The sequence below is a fragment of the Dermacentor variabilis genome, chromosome 5, assembly GCF_050947875.1.
Source record: "Dermacentor variabilis isolate Ectoservices chromosome 5, ASM5094787v1, whole genome shotgun sequence".
Classification (NCBI taxonomy): Eukaryota; Metazoa; Arthropoda; class Arachnida; order Ixodida; family Ixodidae; genus Dermacentor; species Dermacentor variabilis.
The window spans coordinates 43,634,201-43,651,610 of NC_134572.1; positions in this window are offsets into that span (position 1 = coordinate 43,634,201).

Genomic DNA, 17,410 nt, shown 5'->3' on the forward strand with positions numbered 1-17,410 from the left:
ACCTGGACTTGTTTAATGTTTAATTACTTTGCTGCTGTGCCATTGCGTATTGGGTACAGATATTCAGTTTTGAATTCTAGGTGCCAAATCAGGATCATATCAGATCATATCATATCAACTCAGGATCATATCACACATCACAGCGTCATCCTATATTGCACGAGTATTATTAACAAAATTTCTGCTGCTGGTGAAAAATTAAGGCAGACCGATCAACCTGTATCTGTGAGAAAAATGTGCTTGAAGTCCACCATTATCTATTATAAAGAGGTACTACCTTGGTGTTTAATGTCAGTAACACTCATAAGTTATGCATCCTTTTGTGTGAAGTAATTTGTCTTAGAAGCCATTCATTGTAAGGGATCAGTAAACATCTCATAGCTTAAGTAGTGCATAAGTGCATGATTTGGGCAAAGCTTTTAGTTTGTAAAGAGCAAAGCCATTAAGATATAAAATTTTGGCAAGCTTAGTTTAACAATAAGCTGACCAATATACAAAACCTAATGTAGCAGCAGTTGTTCTCCAAGGTAAACTTGCCACCAGATTTTTTGTGTTCTGTGTTATCATTGTAGTGTCAAATATTTCTCTTTTATTTCAGGACTGCGGCCGTTTCATTGCCAGCTGTGAGGATGAAGCAGCTTCATAGCCGGAGATCAGACGCCTCTCATCAGTTTCCCTTTTCAGCAATAGAGGCCTTGGTATGCTCTTACCTAGAGTTTACTTTTTTTACCCTGTATGTTTTAAGTGCAATGGCTAGTTTAGTGGCATCACTTAGAGTGATTGGTGTGACACCTGTTCCATGGGACGTATGCAGGTTATGCCATGTAACTTTAGCAAACTTAAAAAAAATATGCAAATGCCACCTAGCTGCAGAGAACCTAGGTAATGTTGTTTCCTGTCTCTTGGAAATACTTGGATTTGCTGCATTTTGCCTAATTACCTAATTAGCCTTGATCAATTAATAAACTTATCAAATATTATAATTAGATAAAGAGTTTCAATTATAAAATTGTAGAGCAACGTGAAAATTTCCCAGTACAGCTTTCTGTGGCTCAATATGTGCTACAAAATGTTTTAGGAGCATGAAAGAAGCCTGAGAATCTCGCAAAGTGCCTTGAGTGTGCGTGACAGCGCCTGTATTGTGTTCTTCCTTCAGTCCTCGTCTTTTGCGCTGTACAATCATGTCGACCTCAAGTGGCCAGTCCTGTGGCAGTTTTGCATATATTTGAGTGCTTGCCCTGTATAGGCATGTGTGTTCGAGTAAGAAAAAAAATACTGAAGGAGCCCAAAGTGATGTATTTCAGGACAAGTGTATGATGTAAATTACTATGTAACAATAAAATAAGAAACTGAAACAAGACTTCACAGTAGAGGTATGCAGGTGTGTGCATCAGCATAATGACGAAAACTTTGTGCAAGTTTAGAAAAATATTAATTAGATTGGTTTCTGTCATTCTTCTCTATGACATAATTATTGCAAAAATATGCTCTCTACTATTGCACGACTAAAGATACAGTTCAAATACATCATTTGCTAGCACCTTCACATTCATAGCAACATAGAGAGGAATGGTTAAAAATTTGCTTTGCTTCTCTGACCTTCATTTTAGGTCCTTCTCATGTTTGCTGAGCTTCTTAAAGTATCTTAGACACCTTCCAGGGTTTACAGGCAACTTGAGTACATTATGCCAGATTGTGGGGAAGCCGCAGAGGTCGCAGCATCTATAGTGGTGTCCGGTAAATGCAAGTTTCTTGCATGATGCATTATGCTCAGTACCAATTAGATTAAGTTATCATTTTAGCAAAAATCATTGTTTTACAGACATATATCAATGTGTGTCCAAAGAACTGCACTGTTTATAAGAGTTGCTCATTCTCTAAGCGTACTGTCGGTGTTGTAAAATGCATGTTTGTTGGACGGCATAGTGTTTGGCCTTCAGCTGAAGGTAGTAGTGGCCCATTTGCATGCGCATAAAGCTGCAGTAAGCCAAATGTGAAAAGATAAGGGCTAATACTAGCAAAATTTACACGTAAGCAAACTGTTTGATGTGATCCCTAGGAAAGTATGCAAAAATATAATGTGCTTATATGATAAACAGTACCTATGTTTTAGGCGCATGGCTTTCTAGTGCCAGATTCCATAACAGTTCATTATTTAACACTTTAAAACTATTTGCCCTGTTTATGTCTAACTGCTCTAAATTCGAAAATTTTTATTGATTGCACTGTGAAAGTTTTGGCCGTGACTTAAGTCACTGCCAGAATTAAATTTATAGTTGTGGCCGTCCTATGTGTGATAACAAAAAACCATTTTGGAACCAGGTGGCTGTTATGCAGTATGCTAAGTGTGTGTATTAGAACAGTCACTTATATTTTCATTGTAACCATGTATCAAGTATGTATGTACACATCTCGAAGCCATAGACTGTGTAATCTTAATTGAAGGTGTTATTGTGTGGAGTAGGTTTTTTTGTAAGCATTGTCTAGAATTTGCGCTACATTAAGGTGTAGTGAAGCTAAGCAAAAAATATTTTTAAGACAAAATGGCTGAAGTACATCCTTAAGTCTTAAGCGCATTTGGACGACTTTACAGCATGTAGTAAAACAAGAATGGGAACTGAGGTGCTTAATTTTTGTTCATTATTACCATATGGCACCAGCATGCGATGAAGACAAAAGAGGGAGAGAAGTGAAGTGCACCAAAGGGCAACCCGCTCCTTATGGGAGCTGCATTCACATCTGCATGATGCATGCAATCTTTGAGTTATAGCAGCAGCTATCCACCTGTTCACTTTGTTGCACATTTGCATTGTTTATGTACTAAGTCTGGCCCTGGAAGTGTTAGGCAGTGCCACTCATGCATTGGTGCTGCATGCAACACATGCTTCTAACCACAGATGTCATGTATTATGTGAACCTAAGTTCTTTTGAATTCATGTAACCCACAAAAGTTCCATTTGAAAGGACGTGCCATACTTGCCACCATTGCCATGAGTAGCACTGGCTGACAGTCACAGGGCAAGATGTTAACCTTGCTCAGCTATTATGGAAAACAATTTTACATACAAATGTGGTAATTAGTATACATGCCAAAAGCCTCACAGAATAAAATTTTTTACCTGCATCTTACAATGATTGTTATTTTGCTTTAACTCAGGATGCCTTTCCACCTGCGTTGCATCCTGTGGCTGACCACTCCAACGATCTTAGCAGAATCGTTACACAGGTGTGTTTTTATTTTATTCTCAGTAGTGATATTTTGTAGTTTACGTTCGATGTAAATGCACAGATCGAATGAAAAACAGCTTAAAAGATGAGCTCACAGGCACTGTATCCAAACGTTTGTTAGGAAGGAAAATCTTTGTTACAAGTTGTCATTATAGCAACACAAGAGAGTGTGCTCGTCAAACCACCAGTTCCTAGCAAGCAACAGCATTATACCATGGAAGAAGGCAAAACATCAGGCGAAAACCTGTACTAAACTAGGGACTGCATTAAGACGTTTTGGAGGCTTAAACTATTTATTGGGTTACTCTGTCTAATTGCTTGAACTGAACTGACATGTCCTGCAAAACAGTTTGTATTCACATTTGATACAATCTGCAGCAAAATGTAAACAAAGGGCTGCAATACTCTAAGGGCCTACTATTGAAGTAGCAACCAGTCTTCCCAGTGTACTGCAGCCTCAGGAAAATGATATGTGGTACACTGAACCACATGCACACACAACAAATTTTAATCCATAAGCATCTGTACACTGTGCTTGTGCAGGACTGGGCAACTGGCTGTTTGTTCGTGACTGAAACAACTACGTACTTCAAGACTGTATTGGGTAGCCACCATCTTTTTCAGTCAGTGTAACAGTCCATAAACATATGGATTTCCATGAACATTTTGTCTGCCACGCTTTTCTTTGTTGTTTTTTTGCACTCCTGCTTTGATGGCTGCAAGACACTTCAGGCTGGCTGAAGAGACAGTGGTAGCCTAGTAGCTGGCCTCGCAAAGTTATCTTGATTTTTAAGAGCCAACTTGCTTTGGACAATGTTGAATAACACATCAAAAGGCACGGGAATATTGACAAGGTTAGAATGACTTTGAAAGAAGTTTATGAGAATTCATTTTTAACTCTGATCTGTCTGCTGAGACCAAATCATGTCAGCTTTTAATGAAGCAATGTTCAGGTTAAAAAACTGCAAGGCTGTGTGGATACTCAATATACTCAAACACCATCGTTGCTTCATATAGCTGAAGTTGCTCCATGACATCAAGGCAGAAGCAAATGACATGGCAAAGGAAAGGTTGGCGGAATAAGGACTCTTGGTGGCAATTATCTAGGTTCAAAGGCTATCGCACTGAGTAAGAAAATGTGTTCCCGATACAGCGTCAACATAGTGTTAATGCTGAACAAACTGGCACCATCTGCTTAGTCCTACACAAGCATGTGCACAGAAAGGGATGCCTGTTGGCCTTGAGGGCCACCACTGCAGGGATCAGCTGCTATCGCTATGACATAGAATGTGACATCAGATAATTATAGTTCACACCTTTGCTGCAGCTCGCTGGCTGGGTAATTGAAGCCTTGATTGTAAGGTTGAAAAGTTGCAATCACAAGGTGGCAATTTAGTTGCCAACTCTTACAGCATGGTTCACTACTCAGTGCTGCAGTGCTGGACATATTCAACCAAGCCTGGTGCGAATTCTCATGACTACCCATGTTCAAGCTGCTGCTGGATACTTAGTTGATAAAGTCACTGAAAATGAAATTTGGTCATCGAAAGAGTCATGAAAACGATGCACACGAGGCTTGTAGCGTGCTCACTTGGTATGGCATCAGTCAAAACACCCAGTGTAGAGATGCTGGCAGAAGTGCAGCAGAAGTGTGGATTGAGGAGACAAAAATATAAGCTGTTCAAGTTCCACATATAACAGACCGATAATAAATCGTCGTTCAGCAAAAACTCTGGCAAAAAGGGCAAGCCGCACTCCCCATGACGAATTCTATGAAAACAGTACTGTTATTGCAGCAAAATTGCCTATAACTCTTTTGTGAAAGATCATGCCAACTGAATAACCAATATAAAAGCATCAAGTTGCTCCAATAAAAGCCTTTGTTACGCTACACACCAGACTGGGATGTAAGGTCTAGGTTGTTTTGTAGCCAAGATGCCCACAAGCAATGCTTAAAACATGCAAACACTTGGAATTAACTGTGATTAAACTGCTGATTAAACTGATTAACACTTCACAGCTGGTACCACAATGTTGTTTTCTATGCCACAGAAAGATTCCAGCACGTGGGGGCCACAATTCTCCTAGAGGCCAATACAGACACAGGGTGCCAGCAAGCATGGACTAAAGATTTTTCCATATGCATTGATGTAGTCTACCAGATTTGGTTTTCTTGGGGGCACAGTCATATTTGGGGTAACAATTTTCTGCCTGAATATTCATCGCAGGGAGCACTGCAGCCAGCTAAAGCGAGTTTCTTGTTCACACCTTGCCACACGTGTAGACTTGGCCCATTTTTCTAGGCACATTTGTTGGATTCAAGAAAGAACACAGAGTAACTTAAGAACTTTATTCCTTCTAGATTTAAGGCGTGGGCCAGGTGTTAACTAGTGTTTAAAAAATTTTACCAAACCGGGAAAGATTCTTTCTTGAAAGTCTTCTCATATCAGCTTGATACAGTCCCTGGCTTAGTATGGGTGCATGTGCAGTGGCTTCTTTTTTGGTCTGTTTAAAAGGTCGTTTTCCTTTTGAGTGTTTCAGTTGCAAGGAAATCACAAATATATTTTCATTTCAGCAACCCTTGTGACATTACAGAATTTCTTTACATATTGCAGCCAAGCTTATTTTTTAAACAAATGCCTTTCTTTCAGCATCAAAAAACATCTTAGATGAAACAAGGCAAAAATGGCTGCTTATGCATTTGTACGATATTCCATCTGAGAGGGGTGAAAAGTAATAAAATGTTCTACTTTCATAATTTTTCTACCATGTGTACAAAATTTTTTAATAGGAATGAAGCAAATTCACTTTTTGCACTAGCCTATTACAGAAACAAAAATGACGAACAGCTTTTAAGGGGGCCCTCAGAGGAGCCTAGTCCGCGCGTTTCTTCTTTTCTAGCGCAGCCGTCGCTGCACATGGCTGTGAGTACAGCTGAGCACATCTGCAGCCTGCGCACCCTGTTCTATAGGTGAACTTCTGCGTGTGGAAAGGGTGGACGTGTTGATATGGCGTGGTATTATGTGCACAGTCTTCCCACGTGTTTAGTACTGGGGGTTGCATAATCTGTAGTTTCGGAGATGCATTGAAGTGAGAGACAGACAAAGCATTCGCCTCCACTGCCAGCACTTTTCATGATGGTGTCGTCCCACTGCGCGTGGCAGTATCAAAGAGGACAGAGTGGATGCAAAAGCAAGGCTAGGTTTGCTTCATACTACCTATGCGAAGGTATCGTTGACACACCGTGAAACCATATCTTTGGTCGCAGACTCTCAAATTCAAAATTTTTTTTTCTCATTCAGATTTGATTTTTCTGACTGCGGCCCTTTTCGTGGGAAAACAATCCATTTGCAAATGTACTTATTTGACGAAAAGGTGGAATCACAGTACAACAAACCAAATTGCTGATTTTAGTGGATTCGTTATGTTGGGGTTCCTTTGTACATGCCTCCAGAAAAAGCCGACCATCGTCTGCTCACACTCCGCCGTGCCCGCCCGTGTAGGAATAAACTTAATTTTGGTTGGCCACAATGCTTATCGGTGTAGTAGCTGTCATGTGTCCACCCATACATATTTTGTCGGCGACCCGAAAACCTCAAAGGACAACTGTATTTTGCTTATGTGCATTCACTAATCAAATAAGTATGTGTTTGCTATGATCCCCATAATATTGAGTTAGCTGGTATGCTTGAAAATGTTCAAAATATGGCAGTTAGATTGGTAATAGGAAGTCATACTAAAAGGCTTTGTATTACTGATAGTAAGAGTAAGCTGCAGTGGCAGGATTTAAAAGACTAGGAAATCTCTTCAGTTAAAGTTATTTCACAGCATATACTGTTCCAAACATGTAGAGATAGAGAAATTCATATCATGCTATCATCATACCTCACAAGAGAGAGATTAGACTAAACAGGTTTATTAATTTCCTTTTACTTATAGGTGATGCCTCACATTTGTTTTTTCCTTAGACCAAAGTGACTGCAAGGTTTTTCCGCCTGCAAATGTTTGCATAGTTCTCAAAGATAATTCCCTCCCTGCTTTGTCTGCTTGATTTGAATGTAAGTTACATTACACAGAATGTATACCCCCCTGCAATGCCAGGACAGGCGAAGCAGGTACTAAATGAATAACCACAAAAGGATTTTGGAGCGAGCAAAAATGGCATGTGCAATAAAGATATGCGTAGATGTCCCGTTGGTGTTGCTGTCAAACAAGAAATTGTGATATCGAGAGACTGAGCAAAATAACGAAATGTGTGCTTGGCAAACTATAGCTGTCATTTGCACCTTGATTGTGACTTATCTTCCAAAAGAAGTTTTCTTTGTTTTGTCTTGTTCTTTTTCTGTTAAAATGTACTTTTTTTTGTTTACTTTTGTTTGGGTTTTTGTAGCTATATCGTGTGCACATGTGACCAATAATGCCGTCTGGAAGTAAGTGGTGGCTGGCATTTCTCACTGCCTGTCGTTTGTTCAATGTGTGTACTAAAGTCAATAGAGCACCAACCAGTATAAACCAGTGTATTGAATTTGTTTTCTTGTTTTAGTATGAATGATCTGACTGGTTATGTGCCCAAATAAACAATTAGATTATGAAAACAAAGTTCATCAGAACATGTCATTCGTTTTACTTATAGTTACCCTATTTCAACTGCAGAACAAGTCATTTTGCGATTCTTAGTTCTGAACAGGTAAGAGCAGTGCTAAGGACACAAAGTGAGTCAACATAGATAAATGGCATGGTGCACTGTGCACTGACTGATAATTGATATGTTTTTGCAACAGACAAGCAAATAAATATCCAGTAACGCCTTGTCAAAGGCACGAAAGCACATAAAGAGGCAGGGGGTGGTCACATGCAAATGTGCCATGGTTGTAGGTTTGTTAACAAGCATGCCACTTTCCTGTAACTTCAAAAAACAGGTGCTGTACTGACGCATTCGTCTTTCTTTGCTGTTGTTATTTTGTGGGATTTAGTTAGTTTCTGGGTTAATGGTTACTGCTTTCGCTAACATGTTGCACTTGTGAAATTCGGGCCGTCATCTGCACTCTTTACAGTGTATGTACCCTAATGGTCACATTATAGTGGTGCTTAATCGTGAAGACTCATTCAAATATAGACGTGTCTGCTCTACATATGCTTTTCTTCATGCCAAAGGAATAAGATATACTATGTTTGTGTCAGAAGGAAAGAAACTGAGACTGGTGTCTATTATTGCACATAAATCTACGCTTGGTTGCGTTAACATTTTCGCATAATTTCAACAACTTATTTGGGGCATTTCTGTAACATTCACTCTGGCTTATCCACTTAGGTGTAAGGAATAAAGGCAAAAAAGCAAAGCATTGCAGTGGATCTCACTTAATGCTCTTGATTCTTGTTACCTTCTTGGCAGCTTTCTTTTTGGAAAAGCATATGTACAAAAGCATGTTTGGACCAAATAGGCTGCTGTTTGCGAGGCTTTGCAAGCACCACTATAACGTGACAAAAGCAGTGTGTGGCCATTGGTTGTGCAAATTCTGGTGTAATGACACCACAAAAAGTAAACGAAGAAAGATATGTACGCAAATGACACAAGCACCGGATCTCACTTCAAGCTTTAAAATAAGGAAGCAGGCAATATTTAATAAAAGGTGGAGACATGATGTGATAATACCTGTTAAAAGAAATTCTTTATGCAGTGCAACTAATGGATCAGTGATACATTTGTCCTTTTTAAATGTTGCAAGCCACAATTACCTTTCATGTTGTCAGGTCGTAATACCTGGCTACAACGCAAGTTTTGTGGAACACAGGACTGCAGTCCCATTCTTTGCAGTATCTAACATCGTGTGAGGGAGGGTTGTTTCACACAGATGACTCATACTCCCTCAATCTCCCTCATTTCGCATTAATAGAGCATCCCATCTGTCCGATGTAGGCACGGCTTTATGATGGCAGCAGACTACACAACGCTTGCGGCCTAGCTCACTAGATGCATATTGTGCTTCAAGCCACAGCCAACCTTTTCCTTTTTTTGGCTTCTGCCTTTTGTTACAGCACAAAACTCTCCTAGCAAGGGCCTGAGAAAACAATGATTTGTGCAACTAAATTAGGCATGAATATGGAATATAATGAATGAGATGATGAAGTAAAAAAGTGGTTGCAGTTGTTTCGTATGCATTTGTAATTTTCATGGGTAATTGTGTAGCTGGTTCCTACGTACAAATTTTTTTTTCTGTATGAGACGTGGAGAGATTTGCTCTGATGAGAAAAAAAGACTGAAGCCAGGAAAACAAATCAATTTGTTTGTTGCATGCAGCACAATTTGCAGGCGGTGCACTGTGCAACGGAGGTTATGTACAGTCTGCCATTCCCATCCAGTCATGCTTGCATTGCATAGACACACATTGTAATAATTTGAGATTGAGGCTAATAAAGTTTGTGTGCAACAACTCTCATCCGCACATTGTGATGCACTGCAAAATAGATTGGTTCGTTCCTGTGTTCTTCAAAACTCGTAGCCAGAAATTATGAGCAGACGTACATAAGATAATTAAGCTTTGGAAGATTAGCACAAATAGGACAAATGTATCAGTCATTCTGAGTTACATTGCACGAAGAATTTGTTTTTGAAATAATGACGTCACTTCATGTCACTACGTGTTGTATGTGATGTCTGTTTTGTTATTAAAGCCAGAGTTGAGGATAGGCGCTTGTGCCCTGCATGTCTTTGTCTTCGTTTGCTTCTGTGGTGTCATTACACCAGAATAAATCCATGGCAGGAGCTGCCAGTCCATGCATTTATACTACATTGGGCTCAGTACGGCTGGCGGCCTCAATGTGACGAGTTCGAAGTAGCAGTAAGTACTTCAGAAGGGCAGAATTTTGTGTCAGTTGGGGGTGCATATTACAGTATGGTGAAGCAATAGATGGAACAGTGTGAGGCGAGACAGGCAGGAAAGTGCTACAGACAACTGAAAGTTTACTGGAAAGTTTCACTGCAGCAGGACAATGCGTGCATTATCCTGGTGCAGCGAAATTTGCCAATTTTCATAGTTGTCAGTAACACTAGCCCATCTTCATTACACTTCACCGTACCCTAATAGCAGTAACAACAGCAATAAACTGACCCGAGCAATAATCAAAGCCCACAGAATTGACAAATTGTAAGAGAAATGTTTCAGTGCAACACGTTTTGCTAACTGACAAGTAAATCTGCAAACCAATGATCAGATGTATTTTTCATGCACATACATTATTACATACATACAACTGCTTCCTGCGTTGGTTTTTTTATGGCTTTTAGGAAGCATTTTAAGGTACGTAACTGTTTGTCTGTTCTAAAATTAAATCTGTTGTCTGCCAGTACTATGTGTCATTACTGTATAAGCCCTTACTTTGCCAGTGTCCTTCGCACTGTTCGCAACTAAATATGAATAACCAGATAACCATTTTTTAATTTTCAGGTTATGAAGAGAATACTCTTAATATGTATTTCATGAGAAAAATTTTCTCAATTTTAGGAAGAAGTCCGGCTGGCCCCAAGCCTGGTGTGAAATGAAGTGGCACTCCACATCAATTCATGTTTACTTGTCGTCATAGCCAGTCTGTTAGCTTAATTTTTGGTTCTTCCTATTGAATTCCCCAAAAAAGGTACCAACTCTCATTCATTGAAAAGAAATTTTTGCACTTGGGGACGCAGCCATGCACAAAGCCTTTGAGCTCATTAATATCTTTATTTTTGAAAGAAAGTGCAACACCTGCGTGGAGCAATAGGTTGAATAAGGCGAGGGTAAATGAAAACAATGGCGACATTAGTCATCAACAGTTGTCCAACAAAGGAAGTCTCACGCTGGAGCCAACATTTTGCAAGGGAACCAAATGGCTCCAGCCCGAGACATTCGTTGTTCAACCTGGCAAGTCTCCTTGTCGAAGTATTTCCTCTAGCCTGAGACCTATATCCGTTCCACCACCCTCGACCAACAATACACCTATACATTTGGCAACCCATGGCAAGGTAACAAATTCACATTCAAAGAGAAGGTAGTGTGCACCCTGGAAAGTAGCATGAACAGTAATTTATTTACTTAATGAAATGCAGGTTTGCTATCCAATTACTTTATTTTGATCCCCATTTTATAATTGGACAGCATGGATCCTCAGGGAGAATAATAATTCGAAGCTCCCACAATTTTGCTCCTTTATGTCCGTTAAATCCGTCCTGGTTGCTATACTATCAGCCCTGTCTGAAATTGCATTGCAGTGTTTTGAGTATGCATCCCACTTAAAGAATAGTTACACTTCTACCTCAGAATGTCTGCTACTGCGTTGCAGCCTCAATTTTATGTCTAGGTGGTGACTGTGATGCCATGTGCTTTTTAAATAAGACCAATATACTATTTGAAGTGCAATTAAATGCAATCCCAAATGACCTCAGCTCGGGGGATGACACAATTGGAGGCCAATGTGATAAGGAGGATTTGATTTCTGAAAGCAAGGCACTTAAACGTGAGAAAGCATGACTAATTTCGTCTAAAGATGCTGCTATTAGATATGATCAGGGAAGGTACTTGTTCGTGGCTGCATTTGCAACATGTTACATTGCTGGCTTTATATATTGCACTGGGTACAGTGAAATGTTGCTGCTTGCACAATATTCAACTAAACATTGTAGCCATGCCAAAGTGTCCATGCAGAACACAACTCATCCACTATTATGGTCTACAGTGGAATCTCGATAAACAAAAATCGCTTAAGCGAAACTGCCGCTTAAACAGGACACCATCCTGGTAGTTGGTTGGCTCTCTGGAATGTCTCTCAGAAATAGAACACCTGGTAAATGGAACCAATTTCCCTGGCCCCTTGAGGCTCCATTTAAAGAGCGCCCACTGTAAAAATATAGGGGGGATCCTGTTTGGAAATTTCGCAAATCTAGTCGCAAACAAAACCGCATTTCAGTGGGAGCGAAATGCAAAAGCACCCGTGTACTTAGGCTTAGGTGCATGTTAAAGAACCTCAGGTTGTCCAAATTAATCTGGGGTTACTTGCTACGGCATGTCTCATGATCAGAAGGTGGGTTCTGGTTCGTAAAATACGATAATTTTTAATAGCTTGCTCTGAAATACATCCCAATAACTACACTAAATTATGTAGCTTGTTTGTGTGATGAGTCCCAATTTCTTAATTTAGTACTTTGACATTTATCATATTTGTGTGCTAGTCCATGCAAAATGCCGCTGATCGGCCTCATTATACAAGCGACTGTTAATTTGGAATGGCTTATTCAAGCAACTTAAACTTACAGCACAAACACCTAAGACGGACCACAAAAGGAAGATACGACACACACTGGCGCTAACTTCTTTATTTCTTCGTTGTCGATGCAATATAAACCCTAGGCCACACAACCGCGCAGGCACTCAGATTACATTACAGAGATCTGCCAAATTATCACGTACGCAAACGTAGGAAGTCAAATTCAGATGGGTGCAGGGACAAAGATATCTCACTGATGCAATTATCGCCTTGCCTTTTTATGTGGTAGGCCTCTAAGGCAAGCCACGCATGCTCATTCTTGCTTTTGCCAAGAATTGACGTCCCATCAAGTTGTGCCTCACAAGTGTGCAAGAGTTTATATGCGCACCAAGGTGCGCTCCTCTATCTACATTTCTGTTTACTTTTGCGCATGTTCCTCGAGTCGTTCATTGACGCAATGCCCTATCTAGCCAAGCTATGTCTTACCACATGAGAGTGGAATGGTATAAACCACGCCGACAGCGCGCGACACGTATAAAGCAGCATGCCGAATTTGGCATCCTCCTCTGCTCTCTCTGCAGATGTGGAAGCATAGCTCTAAAAGCTTGTTCGGCGCAGAAAATGCCAAAGGAACACTCTGCCTGCAAGCAACTGTCTTGAGTTGATAGATGACCTTATGTGTTTAAGGGACCACGCAGGGAACATGCGCAAAAAGTAAACAAAAATGTAGATGGAGGAGTGCACCTTGTTGCGCATATAAACCCTTGCAACAGTTGTGAGACACGACTTGATGGCACGTCGATTCTTGGCAAAAGCAAGAATGAGCATGTGCGGCTTGCCTTAGAAGCCTACCACATAAAAAGTCAAGGTGATAATTGCATCAATGACATATCTTTGTCCCTGCACCCATCTGAATTTGACTTGCTACGTTTGCATATGTGATAATTTGGTAGATCTCTGTAATGTAATCTGGGCGCCTGTGCAGTTGTGTGGCCTAGGGTTTATATATGCATAGACGATGAAGAAATAAAGAAGCCAGTTAGCGCCAGTGTGTGTCGTATCTGGCTTTTGTGGTCTGTCTTAGGTGTTTGCGCTGTAAGTTTAAGTTCAGAATTATGTTGTTGAATTATGAAGTTTTACTGTTAGTCAAGCAAGCTCAATATGTAGTCTGTGCAAAAGTGTGGAGTGTCAGTACAAAGTAACAATTCAAACACATGGCTCTGTAGTTACAGTTCAGTATGAAACGAGGTAAGATTTCTTAGCATTTCTTTCATTTACTAATTTCATTGTGTTAGGACATGTAGAATACTAGTAACTGGCATGCTTACAATGTACATTGTTCTTTTTTAAAATCCAGAAAATTGTTTTACTGGGACAGAAATGTGCTTTCTTTTGGGCCCGGAAGTAAACATACTATGTTTCTTACATTTGATGTCTAATAAATTTTCTTCACTGTCAGTGTGTGTCTCGTGCATTTTTCCTTTCAGTAAGTAGCAACTGCTCTCGAAGGCGTTTGCTGGCCTCGGAGGCACTGCCGATAAGCTAGGACGACTGTATAAAAGCTTTGCAAGGAGGGGGCCTGTGATCAGCGAAAGGAAAGAAATGAAGACGTGCGGTGACTGGTTCATTCGCCATTGGACCACGTGTGCGCGTGACTTGGTCGATTCAGCGGTGGCCCTGTGCCGTCAATTGGACCACGTGTGGCGAGCCCGCGGCGAAATGCTTCGTGGCGGTACGCCGCGCCTATGCAGCAGCAGACGGAATACCGCAGGCCAAAGTGTCGGACGCCGGCGTTCGCTCCGAGCAGGTGCGACGCCTGCTCGGGTGGCAGCTCACGGACGGCCGAGTTCCCTTGAGCCTTGATTGCCAGCGTTCGGCATTTCGGCCTGCGGTGTTCCGTCTGGTGCTGCGTAAGCGCGCGACCCGCGCCACCAAGCATTTCGCTACGTGCTTGCCGCACCTAAACTAAAATGCCTTTAATTCCTTCACAAAACTCCCATTGTACCTCCCTCCCAATCAAATGGGGGTGAAGTGGGCGTATTACGGTACCCCCGTTGTGTGCCCAAATAATGCCCATCAATGGGAGTTTTATCGTACGCCCTTTCTATGGGAGCAAAAAGATGTACAAAAGGGCATGCGCTAGAGGACAAGCAAAAAATGCCCATCTGGGTGTTTTTTTGTTTACAGTGTACCACGCGGGTAGAGGAAGAACAGCAAACGCACAGCGCTATTTTCATACTATGCAACTTATAACCTCAAGCAATTTCTATGCGCCGCGCAGGGCAGAAATTTAATTCCATGCAATGGTTACGTTTATGCAAAATGTCGTTTGCAAGTGATGTTAAAACAGGTGTTTGTGCACTGTGCAAGACGTTGACGAAGCGATGTCAAGAGGACTATGTATGCTGCTTGTCGAGCGAAGAATAGCGATGAGAAGCGTACATGCACAAATATGTAAGATAAAACATTAAAATACATTTAAGCATTAATTCTATACCATTTATGTCACAGTGACACCCGCCAATTCCGGAGGATTGACCGAGAATGGGGACATGGCCAGTGGAACATACCCAATGTCCCGACAAGTCCAATAATAAGAAATTTAAGAAACTCAACAAAGCCGTTAAATATTATGCGCTTATTCCACTATGGGATATCTGTGTGCTTTAGAGATATAGTGGGCATTTTATGTGCAGGTTTTATGTCGTGACTTAATGTTTGATAAAGCAGAATAGAGATCCGCGCACAGTACTACTAGGTCAGTCGGAAATAAACCATATTTACTCGACCCGACGCAATAAGAAACTGGAGGATCGATGCCAATAATGTTTCGCAATAAAATACAACCACTGTATCGTGCCATTTGACGATCGCCCTTGCGCTTGTTTGCATAATTCTACCTGTCATGCTCGCTTGATGCGGGCGCTCTGTGACCTTCCAGGATTAGGCTTAGCCACACATGGCGGCCAAGTAAAGTGATTATTCTACAGCCATGAAGGTTCCTGAAACGCTCCCTAACGGCACGCGGTCTCAGTTGCCAATGCTGCCGAGATATCTCCTCGCGCTGCTTGCATATGCATGAGAACCCCCGTGAACCGGAGGTTTTTTCTTTCTGTCCTTTTTCTGGAATTTGCATGAAGGTCTAGCGTTTTCGATTACCCAGCCCCCCTTTTCTTTTTCAATTATTTCTTTCTGTTTTTGTATACTCGCAGCGCAATTCTCTTTTAGGATGGCACCCAATCCTTGGCTTGGTCAATGTATATTCCACAGGCCGCAATGAGATGTGAAAAAAAAAAAAATAGTATGGTTACTATAGATTCCAAAGTACTCTACTAGCAAATTGCATTTGTCTACTAGATTGACTGCAAGATCAGCTATACTAATTTATATGAGATGTGAAGTTTTCTTGTTGACTCCCATCTTGTTTGTCCTGCAGGAATTCGACGCGTCTATGCATCTGTGGAGGCCACCAGGTAAGCGGTTCGAGTCCCGCTGCGTGACAATATTTTCCTATTTGTCCCTGCATCAGTGGCCGTGGCAGACAATGCCTCATGATATCCGAGATCGCTGTGGCTAAAACGCCTATTGATATTGTGAGTGGCAGGCGCTTGAACATCAGCCAACGGGCAAACGCTCTAAGCGAGTCAGTTGTGGTTAAATCCATAGGACCCTAGAGCAGAATTATACTCTCTCTCTCTCTCTCTCTCTCTCTCTCTCTCTCTCTATATATATATATATATATATATATATATATATATATATATATATATATATATATATATATATATATATATATATATATATATATATATATATCAGGAAATATCGAAATATATCATCTGTTTCAGACGGCACCTTCAGATGGTTTTATCCTTAGGATGTGAGCTCTAAAACGTCTGCGCTGGCCTAAGCCTTACGCCCCCCCCCCCCCATGTCGCATTTCTGAAACAAAAAAAAAAAGAAAACTGCTTCAAGGAACAATCATTCGGGATATTCGTGGTGTAGTGTGAAACGACTTGAAAACGAAATTGTTTTACATTTTTCGGTAACGTACTGAAACCAAGCAGAAATGAAAGCCCACTTCTGGCACGTGGGCCGCCAGAGTTCATTAATGCGATATACCTTGTACATCGCTAGAGAGCATATATTGAAATTGAATTTTGGGGTTTTTCGTGCCAAAACCACGACATGATTATGAGGCACGCCGTAAGAGAAAGGAAATCTCGACCATCGAAATGCAGCCGCTGCGGCCGGGACTCGATCCCGCGACCTCGTGCTTAGCAGCGTTTAGCAACTTAGCCGTTAAGCCACCACGGCATGTTAAAAGCACGCAAACACACACACACACACACACACACACACACACACACACACACACACACGCATATATATATATATATATATATATATATATATATATATATATATATATATATATATATATATATATATATATATATATATATATATATATATATATATATATCCTTTTATACTACTCTCACCACCCTCCATCGCCCACCACCGCAGAAGAAAAAATAGAGGCATACCTGGCGGAAGACACAGGACCGACCGCTAAAAACGAGCGCCTAAATCTCACGCCAATGCCGCGCTTTGGCTAAACTAACCTACTACACACCCACTGTAGGTGAATGGACAGCGTGGATTGGCATTTTATTCCTTCCATTTATTTCTGGTATCATAGAGAAACGGTAGCTCGGATCGCGCTTTTCTTTTTATCCCTTCTTTATTTAGTTCTTTCCTTTTTTTTTCACTGCACATTGCGCAACACCATGTATACTATAGTATGCGAACAGGGTGCATAATAAATATCGACTTCTTTAACAAAACCGGGTAAAATTACAATATACTCAACGTACAGCGCCGCTTCGCAGAAGTTTCTTTCTACAGGAATGGAAACCGAGGGCCTGATTTTTATAAGTGTGGG